Raw genomic sequence first — 18,979 nt, forward strand, 5'->3', positions numbered from 1 at the left:
TCCAGGCAGCCGTGCTGCCATTCAGTTCCTGGCCAGTTTCTGTTTAGTTGTAGTCTTGCAATTATGCTAGCGCTTCTTACAGACAGTCCTCTTCACCTTTGCACACTGTTGACTTTGTCGACTATTGCCTGCCATATAGCCTCTCTCTTACCTATTGGCATTTTGGAGGGCACAAAGAGCTGGTTGTTGGTGCTCCATCACCTCTCTGACCAAGATGTCATTCTCCTCCTCACTAAAGCAACACTTTTCTCCTTCTTCTGGGACTTTGCTGGTCCATCTGACTTGTACTGGGCCCATTGGGATCTCTCTGGGGTCTCTCCTGTCCTCCATTCTCCTTCTTGCCTCCCTATTTTTTTTCTTGCTTGCGCCTTTTTTTTAACCGAATGCTGCTAAATATAGCTAGCACAATTTGCACCAAAAAACGGGCTGCAAAACGTTCTAACTCCACTTTTGCAGCTTCAGCGTCATTTTTCTTTATGGTATGTCACAATGGTTAGCTTCAGTTTTTTTATGCTAACCTTTCCATAGCGCAATAGTGCTCCATTTTTTTTATATGTAATTTGATTGACGCACAAGTGCACTAGCGTAGTTGTGCATCATTTTTCTTAAATCAGGGCCTTAGTGTTATACTTTCCCAACAATCACAAGGCCCTAAAAGTTATTTTCACTGTGGTCAGCCTCAAAAAGTATTTAGGTCCCTGTCAACCATGACCTTAGCACTTTTCAGCACTATTTTTACTTATGACTATAAAAATTTATATCTTCGGTTATCCTTATTGGATTTTGTCATTTTGATGTTGTTTTGTGTATAGGAATATTCTCCTTTTCATACATTGGAGTGAGATTTTTATTGCATTGTGTTTTTGACATTTTAACTTTTTGGTACTTCTAAGTTCTTTGCACATGATCTCTAAGTTAAGTGTGTTTGTTCTGTGCCATAGCTACAAGGGTATGAGCTGAGGTGTTGTTAGACCTGGCATCCTTGGCATGGTCTACCCTGTATTTTTTGCCACTGCTTCCCATGTTTTGATTGTGTGCTGGACTCTGTTTTTGCTGTTTTTGGTACTCTGGGCACTTTACTACTGCTGACCAGTGCCAAAATGCAAATGCTCCCTGTGTAAAATGTATGTGTAATTGGCTTTTCCATTATTGGCATATTTGATTTACCAGTAAGTCCCTAGTAAAGTGCACTGGAGTTGCCCAAGGCCTGTAAATCAAATGCTACTAGGGGGCCTGCAACACTGGGTGTGCCACCCGCATGAGTAGTTCTGTAAACATGGCTCAGACCTGCCACTGCAGTGTCTGTGTGTGCAGTTTTAGCCTGCCACATTGACCTGGCAAGTATACCCACTTGCGAGGCCCAAACCTTCCCTTTTTGTACATGTAAGGCACCCCTAAGGTAGGCCCTAAGTAACCCAATGAGCAGGATGCAGTGTATGATAAAGGTTGGACATGTACTGATGTGTTGTACATGCCCTAACAGTGAAATACTGCCAAATTCAGTTTTCACTGTTGCAAGGCCTCTCTCTCCCATAGGTCAAAATGGGGGCTGCCTTTAAATATCCTTAAAGTGCAGTTTCCCTTTGAGAGCAGATAGAGATTTGTGTTTGGGGTCTCTGACCTTACAATTTAAAAATACATATTTTGGTAAAGTTGGTTTTTAAATTGTTTTTTGAAAATGCCACTATTAGAAAGTGGGCATGTTCTTCCTTAAGCCATTCTGTGACTCAGCCTGCTTGTGTATTCCCTGTCTGGGTCAGACTGACAGTTGGGCAGTTTGCGAATCCCCTCTAAATAATGACACAAAGGGAGCTGGGGTGTAGCCTGCATATCCTGATGAGCCATCTGAGCTGGAGTGAGGGAGGAGTGTCCACTTACACCTGAATGAACCGTGCCTGCACTCACACAATGCAGTCTCCAACCCCCTGGTGTGTGTCTGGGGGCAGGCCTGGGCAAGTCAGGATCTTGTGAACAACAGAGACTTTCCTTTGAAGTTTTCCTACTTCAAAGGCAGAAAGGGTAGAAGTAGTGGACCCAAACACCAAGATTTTTAGATCACTTCTGGAATCAAGAGGAACCTCTGCCTAGGAGAAGAGCTGAAGAGCTGGAGGAGGAGTACTGTCCCTTTCTCTCTGACTGTGCTTTGCTGAGTTGGCCTGCAGTTGCTGCTTCTGCCTGAGAGAAGACAAAGACTAGGCTTTGTGGTATATTCCTGTTTGTGAAGAATCTCCAAGGGCTTGGATTGAGCGTGCCTCCTGTTTTGAAGTCTCAGGGCCATCAAAGACTTCCTCTGCCAGCACCTGGACTCTCTGCTGAGACTCCTGCCCTGCCCAGTGGTGCTCTATTTAGTCACTGGGCCCTTGAAAGGTGATGTTGGCAGAACAAGGACTGAAATTCACATAAAGAACTCCGTGCGTGGAAAATTCTGATGCACCACTTGCAACATGGCTAAAAAACGACACGCCACCCGCTTTGCGGCTGAGATCGATGCTCCACCTGCATCACAGCTGGGAGATTGATGCATCGCGGCTGGAGAAAGGATGCAACACCCGCTTGTGGCTGCTGATAATGCACACCCCACACAGCCCGGCTTTTCAACACTGTGTGACTGGATTTCTCATGCATCTTTGCTGGGCGTTAAAGTCATCTTGAACCTGCACGGAAGCCAGGTGCCCTTTCTGGAAATTGATCTATCACTCTCTTGCGAGGGAGGAAAATGATGCATCGCCTACCCGACCAGAAAAGAAACGGCATGCAGCCTTACTTGTGAGTAAGGAATCGACACCGCTGACTTTTCCGACACACGTTCCCCCATGCAGCTTTTTTGTTTACGCAAACCAGGTACTTTGTGTAAAATCAACTTTTCCATTGTTTTCTATCGAGTAAGACTATTATTCTTTTGAAAATTCATTTCTTGACTTGTGTATGTTAGATTTTTGTTGTATTGCTGTTGTTTGATTTAGATAAATATTTCCTATTTTTCTAAACTGGTGTGGTGTCCATTTTGTAGTGTTTTCACTGTGTGTTTTGGTAAAAATACTTTACACATTGCCTTTGAGATAGGCCTGACTGCTTGTGCCAAGCTACCAAAGGGGTAAGAAGGGGTTATTGAAGTGTGTCTCTCCATTGCCCTGACTAGAGTGAGGGTCCCTGCTTGAACAGAGTGCGAACTGACTGCCAAACAGAGACCCCTTTTCTAACAGGTGTAAATTACTGAAAGCTTTACCTGGACTAAACAAGTTAGTGACTATAACCGGTGCTGAATGTTAGACTTAGCATTCTTGGAGTGGCTTCCGCCCTAACGTTTTGCTCTCAGACCTCCTGATTTACTAACTTCATTTTTGCTAGCCTTTACGCTCTGCACACTTTACCACTGCTAACTAGTGCTAAAGTGCTTTGTGCCCTCTCCTTAAAACATGGTAGAATTGGCTTAAACCTAATTGGCATGTTGAATGTACCTGTAAGTCCCTATGAGAGTGGCACTAGCAGTGGCCAGGGCCTGTAAATTAATTGTTACTAGTGGGCCTTCAGCACTGATTTTGCCATCCAATTAGGTAGCCTACTAAACATGTCTCAGGCCTGCCATGGCAGCCAATGTGTGTGCAGTTTTAAAACTGCCAAGTTGACCTGGCAAACTAAACCATTTGCCAGGTATGAACAGTCACCCCTAGGGTAGGCCCTGGACAGCCCCGAGGGCAGGGTGCTATGCATTTAAAAGTAGGACATGTGGTTTTATGCTTTACATCTCCTGGTAGTAAAAACCTCTTAAATTATTTTTTTTCACTTCTACAAGCACATATCTCCCATAGGATAATATTGGAGTTAAGTTATAACATTTAATAAGCTGTATGGGAACAGGTGACCGGTTCATGTTTGGTGTCTTTGGAATTCTAATGAAAATGCAAACTTTTTAAATTGCAATTTTGTAAATGTCACTTTTAGAAAATTATACAATGACATGAAGAACTTGCCTGAATCAGTTTGAAATGACTACTTAGTAATATGATCAAGAAATTTGATTTGCCTGGTCACATTAATTAATCACCATTAGTTAGTCATCATCTCATTATTGGATTTTAAAAAACATAATTAAACATTTATAATACACATTTAACCTACAAAGCCTTGATTTGTGCTAAACCTTCACCCTTTGTCTACATTTAAAAACTCGATCAAATTGACATAACTCCAAACCAGTCCAGCCCAGTTCTTTGAACATAATGGTACAGAGTGAATATCTATATCATAAAAGCTGTACTTAGGCCCATATTTAAACTTTTTGATGCAAAGCTTTGCTAACGCAGTTTTGCGTCAAAATGTTTAGCAATGGCTTGCTCCAATTTTTAGCGTCGCCACGGCATCATATTAATAGTATGACACAGGATAGCATTAAAAACTGGTTAGAGTAAAAAAAATATGTTAACCCTTGAGCCCTCTCATAAGGCAAACTGACGTTAATGCTGAAAAATTGATTCTAACCTGTTTTACAGCACGTAAATATGCCGCAAACCGATATGCACCATTGTAAACCCGTAGTTGCATCAACTTTAGATGCCAATGCAGAAGAAATTGCAAAGGAGAGGGAAAAGGGAACCAGCAGGATGACACAGAGAAGTCCCAGAGGAAGGAGAAGAAAAAGGACTAGTGTCGGTTTAGTGAGTAGGAGCATGAAATACTTGTGAGAGAGGTGATGGAGCATCAACATCAGCTATTCGCCACCTCCAAATTGCCAAAAGGTAGGAAACAGGCAATATGGCAAGGAATAGTTGACAAAATTAACAGTGTGACAGAGGTGAGGAGAATTGTAACTGAATACAAGAAACACTGGCATGATTGTTAGTGAAGAACTTAGGAGAAGATGACAAGGAACAGAAAGACAACACTGCAAACTGGGGGTGGAAGTCCAACACCACAGAAAGACCTGGATGAGATGGTGGAGATGGTTGCAATGGTCATCCCGGAGGAACTGGTCACTGGAATCACTGAACAGGACAGCACAGACTACCATCAACCACCACAAATGCAGTGTAAGTTGCATGGGGAATATCAATGCAAATGTAACAAATGCAAGAAGGGAGAGGCACATAGGACACACAATGCATGTGTAAGGAGTGCAGAGGGGCACATTGCCCATGAATCAAGTTGCACTATTCAAACATAAGCAACACATGTACACACGCCTGGGTTATGCCATGCACCACAACACACACACAACCTGGACATATGTCAATCACAAGGGCTACATACCAACATGTTCATATGCAACACATAGGATGGAAGGCACATCTAATTACTGTGCCTGTGTCACTACAACATCCCTTGCATATTGTCAAACAAACCCTACCAACACAACTAAGACATCAGAGACTAGGAAGTCAGTCACTACCATTTCTGCGTTTACGAAACAGTGGTGTCACTTGCAGTAACACTTCGCAACTGCCTTGTCCCATTGCTGAAACACATGTGTGCTGCATCTTACAGCACACATTAAGAAGGCACATTAGCTTATATTACTAAGACATATACAGGAAGCACCACCACCCCGCACATAAACAGCACCTTCTCATAAGGCAGCCACTCCTCCATCATGCTGTAAGAATGCCTGTCTGGGTGCAGGGAAAAGTGATCTGGGCAGCTGCTGGGGGAATTGCAGGGTGGTCCTGTATCACACGAAACATGGCACAATCCAGTGTAACTAACCTGGTGTAGTGTCGAGCCACACATATTGACGCTGATCAGAACTGTGCCACTAAAGAAAATAAGAACTTCAGATTGCAGTCTGTAGGTCACAAAACATACACGCTGAGCACACAACTACTCTGACACAACCAGGTGAGCTGCATAGGAATGGGGAAACAATCACAAAAACACATCATATGGTGTATGTCTCTGAACATCATGGTGTACAATTTCACATTGATGGGTGGGGGATGGTGCATGGGCAAGTCTGGCACTGGTAAGACTGCTAGTGCAGTGTACCCTCCACGGTTGGCAGTATGGGTAACTCATTGAGATGGCTGGTGGAAATCTGTATCCTCATGTCAGCTCTGTTGGGAAGTTGCCACAACATTGTTGATGGATCAAATGGAGTCAGTGCCAATCTTGGGATGTATAGGGTGTGACAGCACAAGCTCAAAGGCCTAGGCATGGGTCCCCCTGTACTGCCAAAGCCAGGTGCGTCGGCTGTGCAGGGGTACCCAGGGACACACCACGCCACATAACCACCAAGCTTTGCATGGCGTTTGACCGGCACGCAAAGGCTCGTGGAAAAGCGCGAACATACCTGGAGGGTAGCGCTGATTGTAATACTGGTCTGGTGTCACAAGACAGGTGGAATTGCCAGTCTGTAAGCTGCCAGCACCGTGCCAGTGCCATGCTATTGGCCCATAGGGCATTCCCCATAGACAACATGTGCCCCTTCTACCTGCGCTGTTGGCCGTGGTCATATTGCCAATGGCAGTCTAGTGGTCCTAGGACTGCTACACTTGTAATGAGGGTCCATGTATGCACCAGTACAACTACCTGCAAAATCTCACCATTGAAGTAGCTTGATGCCCTGATCTCAGTTCAACAGTGGTGGCTATGTCCATTATTTTGTGGCAGCAGGCACTGTCATGTAGAAAATGATGCTCAAATCAACAAAAGAAACCTATGCTGCCCATCCCTGTGTCCACCCCTGTGCTACTGTAAATTAGCTGAACTGCCACAATGCACATCTGCACTCTTCACCTACACACCGTTGACCTGTCTACTATGAACTGTCATTGTTTCTCACTTACCAACTGGCAATTATTGTTCCTCCACATTGATCGACACAGCGCGTAAGCACGTTTCAGGACATGTCCCCCAACCCTGTTCTTCTGTTGTGTCACAAATGTATGGATTTAACAAATGGGGTCAATAACCTGAATATTGTAAATATCACACTACAACACTTCTACTTGTAAATAAACACCTATTACACAATCAGCATGTCCACGTCTTTTGAGATCCATTGACTCTGCTAAATGATTGTAATGTGTGAATCCATGTCATTGGTCACAGAATGTCAGTACAAGAGTGCAGGACTGTTGGGGCACAAAGCTACACACAAGGTTCCAGACATGACAAATGTGTATGCTGGTCCCATCACCTACAAGCAATTCACTGAGTATGTCACAAATAATGAACACGGATGTGGTACCCTCACCATCTACGGCAGGTCTGGCTCAAAAGCAAGTCTAGGGAAATATTGTCAGCTGGGAGTATCAGATAAACCCATTGGTGTCGTACAGAGGTAGGTAACCTCATTAGTGATGGCCACAGGTCAGTTTTGAAGGATAGAGTTCCAATTCAGGCTGTTGTCAGACGTGCCACAGTTCCTGACATTCCTACATATGACCCCAACACTGACAGCTGAAGTACCAGACCTACCTGTACAATACAAAGTATACATAGCCATCATGAGGGTGGGTACACTGGATGGCAGATGCATGGAATAGTAGATGTGATGTTGCAATTAATGTGACAGCTCTGTTGTCTATGGGGAGTACACATGCTAAATGAGCCTTTTGTAGGCAGGATGGATTCCATAAGCCATTTCCCCAATTTGGCCAATTACACAAACTGGTTGCAATGATAACAGGATATATATTATCAAAAAGATCTACTCAAAAAAACATTAAAACCTACCCTAAACTATACTAACCTATACTAACTATACTTATCATACAACTAAACTATCTAACCTATGCTAAACGTAACTTACACATAGAACACCACACTCTAAACATTGCCCCTCTCCCCCCATTAAGAAACAAGAAACAAGTAGGACAACAATGACTATAACTACATATGTACTTACTAAACCTATGACCTAAACAAATATATATTTGTTGTGTTTTTTTTTACATCGAAACACAATATAAACCCCCACGTGACCACCCCACCCAACAACCCACCAACAAAAACCTTAGAATAGGACCCCACCCCCAACTACACTTATCCTGAATAATGGCTCCACTACACTAACCTACCACTAACTATATAAAACCCAAACTAAAATATGGTACAACTTTAAAAGGGAGAGGAAGGAACTGGTAGGTGGTCCATCATAGTATTTGTTCACTTGTGTGACCTCTTAATCTTCTTTCTGACGTATTTGAGGACTTTGCGGTCTTCTGCCGGTGCCTCCTCCAACCTGTCCAAAAGATGTATTATGAGGGTCACGTACCAACGCAATTCCATGTCCAATTGTGAGGGAGCAGCAGCTGGTGGTGATAAAACTGGTGTGGGGTGGCGACTGGTGCTGCAGAGGTGAATGCTGTGGGTGCAGCTGGGGAGTCTCTGCTGTGATGATGGCACTGCTCCATGCTTTGATTTGGGTGGGTGAGTGGTTCCCGGTGTGGGAATGTCCGCCATTCCCCAGTTGCCTTCTCCGAATGGAAATGGCGTGCCATGTGTGGGTAACCTTTGTGCACATGTGGCAGTACCTTTCTGACCGGCGGTTGAACTGATGCCGTTCCTCATTGGTCATTTAGGCAGCTGCAAAATGAGGACAAGCAGCCATCAGTATCACCATTGTGTGGAGCATGTACAAATTTGTAACTTGCACTTCTTCGGTTGAGTACACATACAGTCCTACACACATTCCTCAAAAAAATTGTATTGCACCTCATGTGCCTCAATATATAATCATACAGTACCAGTATCTTGTCCATGTCAGTGGGATGACATCAATCCTTTGGAAATAATGATGGCCCACAGCTGATAGGAACCGACTATGGACCAGCAAACATCACTCATCTACACTTTGAGCATCAGATTTCTCAACAAGTATGGATTTCCTGTCTCCCTGACCAGAAGGGGGGTTGGGCATGCAATCCATCAGCTCAACACCCCTGGCAATACCACAAGGCCTGAGCACCCATCATGGCGTGTAGGAGTGGGCCAATTGTTAGGGGGGCTGCCAAATACAAAGCTGGTATTCTATGTTGTAGTACATCTACATTTATGTATCCAGGTGTAAAATCTGGCATGAGCCTACATAACTGGGTTTCAGCTGCATTTTTCCATGCTGTAGCCAAATGTACAACTGATGCTACCTTGATATGAGTAAGGTTGTGCAAATGTCGGCGATAATCTTGCTTCCAGTACATGAACCAGACACCCTTAACCCATGGTGCTTAGCTGGCTGCTTTGAGGGGGAGATAGTCTTTGTGCATGGAGGAACACCTGCCAACAAATACAAATTCTACAAAGGGACTCTGCACTTTTGATGTGTGCTGCCAAATGCAGCACTCATTGAAAGAGCAAAGTATGGAAGGCACACCGACATACATGTTAGCCTGTTGTGGCCTGCTAAAGCCATACCTTCGTGTGTTTGCAGGGTTTGCTACAGCCTCTAGTGTTAGTATATTTGTAGGTATGGGGCACCATGTAATGGTATGGTTGTTGCTATGGCACAGCCACTGCAACACCCATTGCACACTCCTTCCATGCAAAGTACTGCATGTGAACCAGCCGTATTGAAAAGTTGATGTGAAGACACAAAATGTGTACTAAGGCCACCATGTATACATGATGCAGGACACAGGGTCCCCGAAGCCTCTCAAATATTAAGGTTGCAGTGGTGCTTGGGCTTCTTACACATGCCCCATGATGTCACTGTCCATCCTCCTATGATTTCTTATCATTGGTCCAGAAAACAACATCACTCATTGCATTCCACTCTTCTGACTGACTCTCACGAAACCCTGGAATAGCTAACTGGAGCCACAAAATGGCACTTACTGGATGCATTGGGGTCTTCAAATCTTGCAGCTCTCCGATGGTGCAAGGGGCAGACCCACCTGTAAGACATGTATGTAGAACATTGCTTAGTGTAAATCCTACTTAATGCAAATGGACAACCTAGTTCAGTGTACAATACTGACTCTGGTACACAATGCACAGGTCAAATGGAACTATCAGTAGTCTGGACCCTGTGCATGGTCAGGCTCCATAACATGGCCTAGCAAAATGCACCAAGAGGCAGATAGCATTACAGTATGGCAGCACCTATTGCATACATACTGTCCTTGTGGGCCTTAGTGCACACGTTACTCACATCCATGTGTGTGCGGAGCCATTATTACGTCACAGCATGCTGGCAGTGTGGGCCAACATCATGTTTACATGTGAAGGCCAATGATGCACTCAGCAGGAGCTGCTACAGATCATGGACCCACCTGCTGAGTAGATAGGGGGCCTTCTAAAGCATTTCCATGCACAGATTTCACACCTACACTCAGCAGCCCTACTTATTGTTTGGAATTCATTTTTTGGAACATTTGTCGTGGCACTGAGGCCTGGATTTTGCTCTCTCTAATTGTTACACACCCTATCATAACTTTTTAATGGCACATACGTCATTCTTAGGTTTATAATTGGAAAGTTGCACTGTGCATGCATCACAACACTTGGGGCCAAAGATATGGAAGTGGTGCAGCACCTAGTGCTGGGCCTGTTGAAGTGCGGCCCTAGCGCACTCCTGATACCACCATGTGTGAGCCGTCTCCAATAGACTGTGCACCATGGTGGTAGTTAGGGGGAGTAGGGTCAAAAATGTGTGACAGTAGTGTGGCGCTTTGTAGGATTAGCATCATTATTCATATACCTGTGTCCTGTTGAGGACCCAGGGGCCCATTGATCATGATGAGAGCTTATGTTTAACGGCAGCAAAGAGCAGGCATTAGGAAATCTGCCACAAATGAGGGGCAGCAGTCTCATTGACTTTTCTTTGCTAATATGGAGGCCCCCTTTCAGCCAGAACAGCCTCCATGCATACATTGTGGCTGGTACAGTCATGATGTGTGTCAATCCTTGCAAAAGTGGTGCGATGCATTCATTGCGCCACTTTATACAGACTACGGGGGCAAAATGGTTGGTCAGTGCTGCATTACCATCAATCACATGACACTATAGCAGTGCAAAGGTTGCGCTCGGGGGACTCACATATGTCGCTTTGTGATGGTCATGCAGGGTTCATCATAGATGTGTCCTGCATGTTCTAAATAATATAACATTTGATCTGGAGGCCTCAAGTGGGGCAGAGACTCCTCATACAGGTTGCATACGACATGTTCACAACCATTATAAGCAGCACTCTAACTTATCTGCTACTGTCAGTCAAATGCTACATGAAGCCAATTGGATGGCAATGAGTGATTTACCAACAGTTCCGCCGATTTAGATCCCCAAATGATCCAGCAGATCCTGCTCCCTTGCCACCAGATCTGCCCCCGATGCTTGAGCTGGTACTCATTGCATCCAGTCTTGAAGATCCTCACCAGATCATACACGTCTTTGCCTCACCGCAGACACCTTGCCTCGGTGTGGTAGCCCAGGATCACCCAGCCACCCAGCTGTAGCATAAGGGGCAGGTAATGGCCCACCAACCAGATGGCCCAGTTCATTCAGAAACATTCTCCCCATCCCACCCTTCCCAGACATTAGAAAAGGGTACACTACGTGAAAAAAACACATATATGAGAAAGGAAACTTAAACCCAAAACCTACCCCAAACTCCCAAAACTACCCAACAACTACACTACCCCAGACACCCCACAATACAATGAAAAAAATCAGTGCACCAATAATACAAATGAGTAGTAAATTCATAATTTATATAACAAAAACACAGGACACAGCACAAGGGACACAACAAGACCTCCAAACACACCACTAATTCACCAGCACCTCCAAAACACAACCACACACAGTCACAGGGGAACAGACTGTGATGTGAAGGTAAAACTACACTTATTGTACCATGCTTGCAGGAAGGATATCCTTGTACATCACTTCCTGGGTGTGTGCATCATGTTTTTTGCATCATGCGTGTATTTCTTTGATGCATGGGAGTCATGCATCAATCTTTCTACATGCACTGAGAGTAGTGGTAACATTGAATAGCCCCTCAGGGCCCAGCCATCATTTTCGCAACGTTGTGGTGTGGTGGTGATGCATTAGCGTCATTTTTTCCATTGAAGCCCTTGAATGCACCCTGACTAATTTCACATGTTACATTGCCTGTTCAACTATGTGGTATATGTTTTTTGGCTACAAGTGCAAGTCTATGCATGAATGTCATTGGTATGTGCAACCAATACGTGTTATCATGATGCAGCTGTAGGCACTAACTCATGATTTGGGCATATGTTCATGTGTCCCACACTGTGTCCAGATGTATGTTGGCACATGTGTGCTATGTGTTCATATATGTGTAAGACTGGTGAGTAGCAGGTGGAGTACATAGTTATGTATGTGATCAATATGTGTGTACATAACTACAAACATATTGTTAATATGGCCCTGTGTCATTCACATGCTAAGGCATGTGTCAATGATTACATCAAAGTATGCAGTAGACAGGGACTGCATTGACATCACATATCCCCTGCCAAGTTGAGTGTGTGTGTGTGTGTCTACTCACTGGTTACTTATTGTAATTACCTAGTTACAGGTCAGCTACACATGTGACGTATACTCCTATGCTTCTTAGTTGCTGCAGATGTTATGGACACGTGTTGGTGGAGAATGCTATATGCCATGTGTCTGTATGGACATGTGTAGTGTCGTTTGTGTCATACGTCACGACATTGCTGTGTCAGGGGATGTGCAAGCTCACATTGAAATCTCCCTGCATAGACAGAAGTTGTCCTTTTCACTATTGCCTGTGTTGTCACATCACTGGGGCATATGTCCTTTACGTCAGTGCACAATTGATCATTATTCATACTCTCACAGGTTTTGTGACACCTATGCCATTATGTTGCTGCTAGATTAGCTTTTTAGTGAATACATTCATAATACCATGGCTGGCTAATTATGGTGGTACATATGTGCTGAGATCTTTGGGATATGTGTGCCTGCCTTCATTTGTGTTTTATGAACTGACAACATCTTGTCAGTCATGACTGTCACATACAATGCCGTAGCACTGTGTTGCAGTATTGCAGTGTAGCATAGATAGCAGGCCTACCCATCTACATCACTATGTGAGTGTGTGTGGCTACACAAACTCATGGTTGCATGTGGAGGTGCAGGTTGATGGTGGGCAACTTCACTCTGCCCCCTGCGCACGTGAATCAAGCATCTGACATTATAATACGTTGATGTTGTCAGAACAGTGGTGCGTGGGTTTATTGAGCTGTTATCTCTACCATTTATGATGTCTAATTTCCAGCCTGTGCACGATCCCTAGTGGATGGAGACATGCACAATTGTGGACATACAGCCCTGGTTGTGATAAATTTCAATGCAGTATGAGATGTTAGCCTCCCCCTCTCAGGTACAGAGGTTGTGTGCTTACACATGTAAAACATGTATGGATGTTTAGGAGTCCAAAGTTGTGTCCATGTTTACCCTGCTTGGGGTTGCATGACTGCGGTGACATAAAGTTTGGACAAATGAAATGGTTAAGATTGAATTGTATGTGACTGTCTCCTGTTCTCATACCATGCGAATGGCAATTCCCATTATATGTTGGTGGTACACATGTCATGGTCATGTACTGACGTGCCCACCCTTTCTGTGCATCAGTTAGAGTTTGACATATAGACATTGATGTCTAACAGTGTCTGTTTTGGTGTTTGTCTGGTCATTATCCATTTTGCCTGCCATGACTGGTGAGGTATGTTTGTGTCCTCCATTGCTCCCAGGCTTTCTTCTGCTAGCACCTTGTACACATCTTCTACAGCAGCATTGTCAGGTAATGTTGGAACGTGATACTACATGTGACTTGTATTACATGGGAATATTCTCACCTCCCACAACTGTCAACTCAGTTGTCATTGTCCAATTGGCATCATTAGTGAGATGGAATGAGTGCTGCCACACATGACATTGCACATGCCATAGCACTTGAGTAGTCTCCATGTGACATGGCATGTAGTATCAGCACACATTTGTGGGTATCTCAGAGCTGTCCATTCACATTCAACGTTGAACATGGCAATGCAATACTCCCAGCATTCCACAACCTAGCTGACTCTTACCATGACTGACTGATGTTGAGGTGTGTAATCTCCTCAGTGCTCTATTCATCCTTTGCCAGATGCTGACGATATGGCTGTGTCTAGTCCCACTCAGTGTGATGTGGGTTACTGACTGTATAGGAGAATGATGCACACGTTCACACATGCCACACATGATGGTGAAATTGGAGGCCATTGCATGTATGAGCAAGTTACTTATATTTGGTACCATGCAATGGATCTGTCATGTAAGTGACAATGAGTGGATTTGTATTGCAATGTGCTGTGTTATATTGTTGTACGGGGCATACTATGTAGACATTCAGACACAGGTAATTTAATGTGGAAATGGCATACCAGTTGCTACCTAGGATGGACAAGCATACATTTGTCAACATGTATTTATCATTATTAGCAGTGGGCATCTGTGAATACAGCCTATTTGTGCGAGCGTTGTGCATCCTATGTAGATGGGTGTGTCACACACTCTGCCTACATTCTAGACAGACTAACATTTGGCAGATGCATTCTCTCATTGTAAATAATAATCAATATAATCTGTAATAGGTTTGTATATGGATTCAACACCCCTAGCTGCTTCATGTCACTGCCAGGCATTAACCATTCCCCAGCCAATGTGTATGTGCCATACATGATTTACAGTCCTCCATGTGTCAGGGATGCGGCCTATTGTAGTGCCAGTACAGATTCCCATGGACACACTGTGCAGACTCAGTTTCCAACATTGACTAATTACCATGGGCAATTACTGAAGGAGCAACGTTACATATGATGTTCCCCCCTTGACACACATGTACGGTGCAGGCCAAGCTGCTCTCACACAGTGTTGTCACAGTGTTTAGTTCTGACATTACTTTACCTCCATTTATTGACATCCCCTACCTTGTGTGGCCCCCTTGAATGCTACCTGTTAGAGATGGTGTTGTGTTGGTGACTGGCCCATGGAATTGCACATTGCCCACATGATGTAACAATAAATGTAGTGGTGCGTGGATCTTGGCCTTCAGAAGTCCCATGCTAGATATTTGGCTGTCACTGATATGTGAGTTGAAGTCTGTAGAACCCCATACATCACTAAAGATATGTATATCATACTTGTTGTTTCTGTGTTCATGACACACTCCCTGAGGTTAGATTCACATTCCAAAAAACAAATGTATTGGACAATGAGAAGACCAAGATTTGTGTTGTTGAAAAAAAATTATTTGAGGTGTTTTCAGAGTACTTTATTGGTTGACTATGTATAAAAATTGTCAACAATTGTCTGCCTACTGTGGACTGCTGCCGCTGTGTTTGGTATGTCCCCCTCAAGGTCCCCATCCCCATCATCCTCCTCCTCCTCATTGTGGACATCTACTTGCCCATCCCTCCAGATATTATTTTCTGACACACATGTTGTGCAGGATAGCACATGCCAGTATGATTTTGCATACCAGCAGGGGTGCATACCGGAGGCTTCTTCCTGTCATGTCCAAGCACCTGAACCGGGATATGAGAAGGCCAAAGCACCTCTCCATCACATTGCGTGTCTTCATTGTAGGCACACTGTTCATTGACATCTAGATTAGCAAATTTGGTCATGACCCACGGCTGTATGTCATATCCTTGGTCAGCTGCAAAGATAAGAGGGAGAAATGTATTGAGGAGTTGAGAGGAACCATAAATATTCCATGGCAGTGGTTGAATGCTGGTTGAGTAATGACTCAGAGGTGTTTGTTTTGTTGTGTATGTTCCTGGTCTCATGATATGGTACATGTTGACTGTGTTGATGTACATGTCATTCTTGGGTACTTCCTCAAGGACCTGTATGTGACTATCTGGATTGCAATACGTGTGCTCATCATGTATATTATATGTTATGCTTAGTCCATTTTAGTAGCAGGGTCCTCATATTGGATGAAGGCTACCACCTCCTTGTAGCACAATGATGTCTGATGTGTGGCCAGCATAGTTTCCCTACAAAGCCAGCCTATTCTGTCGATGTCGGCATGTGGCATTACACATGCAGTGCAAAACTTAGGCCCTTATTATGAACACAGTGGTAAACACCGCACCACCGGCGGTAATAGCCACCAACAGACGTGCGGTCCGAACCCCCAAATAATGAACCAACTGAACCACAGGCATCCTAAAAACCACTCACCACCAGCGGAGGAGTGCCGACAGCGACGGCAGAGCCCACCCACAGGCCGACGGAAAGGCCCTACCCACCCATCAAATAATGAAGCACTAGACCACAGTCAGTTCTGGGGCAGGAACCACTGCCACGCAAAGCCAGTCAGAAATGAACCAAATATAAGGAAACACTCACCTGAGGCTCACACAACACGCTGAAGCAGACATGGATAGAGAGTCGCAGATCATGCCAGCCCTGCTCCTTGCTATATACCTCCACGACTGAGTCCGCTGATGAAGATGACGACAGTAAGTACCGCAACCTACTAAAAAAGAGAAGAAAGGGCACAGTTACATACCCACCCACTCCACCCACCCTGCAAAGTTCCCAGAACCCTTCACAGCAGCACAAGCCATACACACCACAGCAAGAGGTACTTACCTGACACAAGGCAAATCCAACCTGCCCAAAGTACATACATGTACACAACACCCCCAAACAATGAAACGAGAGACCACGGATCCAGAGTGTGCCTTAAACAACACAGGCCACACATCAACCTTTATCCTGCTCACTGAGCAACAGAAGTGCAAATAAGGCCAATGGCCAGTCCATAGGTGAATAAGTCTGATGGGCCACAATGGCCCAAACTTGACTCCCACAAGTACAACGGTACTTCACCTCATAGGGGCATCCAGGCACCTCAGGGAACAGGGGCAGGGGGTGGTGGGGGTGGGGACTTTCAACTGGGATGGGGGTCTTAGATGTTCTTTTGGAAGGTGGAGGGGGCTTAGGTTTTGTCACAGTAGCTGGTGGAGTAGACGTGGCCTGGGGTGCAGCAGATGATCCTGGGCCAGCACAGGGTCTCTTCCTCACAGGGGAGGTAGCACGGGAATGGGAAGGGCGGACAGGGGCGAGCTGTGACGTGGGAGGAGTGGACAGGGCAAGGAGGTGAGCGTGTTTAGGGACGAGACGGGGTGGGCCAGTGGGTTCAAATAGGTCAACACAGATTAGGAAAAGTTTCTTAGGTGCAATTGGGGTGGACCTGGAGGAAGGCATGGAAGTGAAGTTAGAGGGAGTGGTAGTGACAGGTGTAGGTGTGTGTGACGTGGGTGCTGGTGACTGGACAGTATGCTGAGGTGTGATGGGTGTGTGATGGGTGGGTGTCTTGGTGCGTTTGAGTGTCTTGGGAGGAGGGGTGGTGGACACAGTGGGAAAAGACAGGCTGCCAGTGTAAATGGATGTTGTCTGGGTGTCTGCAAGTCTGGTGAGTGTGCTGCATGTGTCAACTAAAGTCGTTGTGGTGAGTGCAGGTGTGGTGTCTGGGGTGCATGAATGGATGTGTGCTATTGAGGAGACTGAAGAAATAGGGTCAGCAACATTGAATGAGGGTGCAGTGCCTGTGGGTGTGCATTTACAGGGGATAGACAGGGAGGCGGAAGAGTTAGGGAAGTGGATGTTGGTGTGTGTGCATCTGTATGTTGGCTGTGTGTATGCTTGTGGTGGGAGGTGTGGTGCTTGTGTTTTGAAGTGTGCTTCTTGTGTGTTGAGGTGTGTGCCTGTGTATCAGAATGTGTGCTTTGGATGGGTGAAGGTAGTGGGGTGCTGGAAGGGGTAGAGGTGGTAGGAAGGGGGACGGAATGACCAGGGACAATGGCTGCCGTCAAAGAGGAGGCCAGCGCCTAAAAAGATCTCTGTAGGCCAGACACGGCACGGTGAATGCCATTCATATAGGCATTGGTCTGCTGCACCTCTGATGCTAGCCCCTGGATGACAATGACAGTGGTTGTCTGCCCTACAGATATGGTTCTCAGGAGGTCAATAGCCTCCTTTGTGAGGGCAGCAGGGCTGACTGGGGCAGGGGAGGAGGTGCCTGGGGCAAATGAGACATCCACCCTTCTGGGTGAGCAGGCACGGGCAACTCGGTGGGGAGCAACTGGGAGGGTGGTAATGGTATGGGGGTGGTAGAAGATGACACAGTAGGGGTGGCCCCACTAAGGTCTGCCACTGCCAGGGAGCTCCCATCAGAGGAGGTATCTGAGTCACTACCTCCAGTGGTAGTTGCCTCCCCCGTGGTACTCCCCTCACCCTCCAACCCACTGGTCCCCTTGGCGTCGGATGACTCTGCCTCCTAGGATCCATGGGCCGCTGCCTCCCCACTCGCCGGTGCCTCACCTCCCTCGCCAGATGATGCTGATGTACACCGACAACACAAGAGAACAGGGATGGGGAGACAAAACAGGAGAGACACTTGTAAATAGCTGAATGGAGGTACATAAGTGGTTCACACATACACCCACCCAGAAAATATTCCACCAGGGAGCACCTACCACTATACACATGGCTATGCCCCTGACTAGTGGCCAGAACCATGCTCTACCGCCATTCCCCACAGAACTTAAGGACCTGACGCACTGCAGACTTGACCCTTACACCCCTACTCTCCACGGGGCCATTATGTAGATGGACATCAGTCAGAGTATCTGCCCCTAAACAGCATAAATACAAATGCACACACACACATCCATCAAGAAGCCAAAATATGGTATATGTACTCACTCCCTTGTGACTGCTGTGCAGCCTTTAAGCGCCCATCCAGGTCCGGGTATGCCACCAGGATGCATTGCATAAGGGGGGGGGGTCAGTGCCCGACGGGCACCCCCTTCCTCATTGGGAGGACTTTCCCAGCAGGGCCTCACTGATCTTCCTCGCCCAGCACCGCAGGTCCTCCTACCTTTTCCTGCAGTGGGTGCTCCACCAGTAACAGACCCGCAGGGTCCGCACCTCTTTGGCGATGGCATGCCAAAGTCCCCTCTTCTGGTGGGTGCTTACCTATTAGGGACAC

Source organism: Pleurodeles waltl, chromosome 2_1 (assembly GCF_031143425.1).
Source record: "Pleurodeles waltl isolate 20211129_DDA chromosome 2_1, aPleWal1.hap1.20221129, whole genome shotgun sequence".
Classification (NCBI taxonomy): domain Eukaryota; kingdom Metazoa; phylum Chordata; class Amphibia; order Caudata; family Salamandridae; genus Pleurodeles; species Pleurodeles waltl.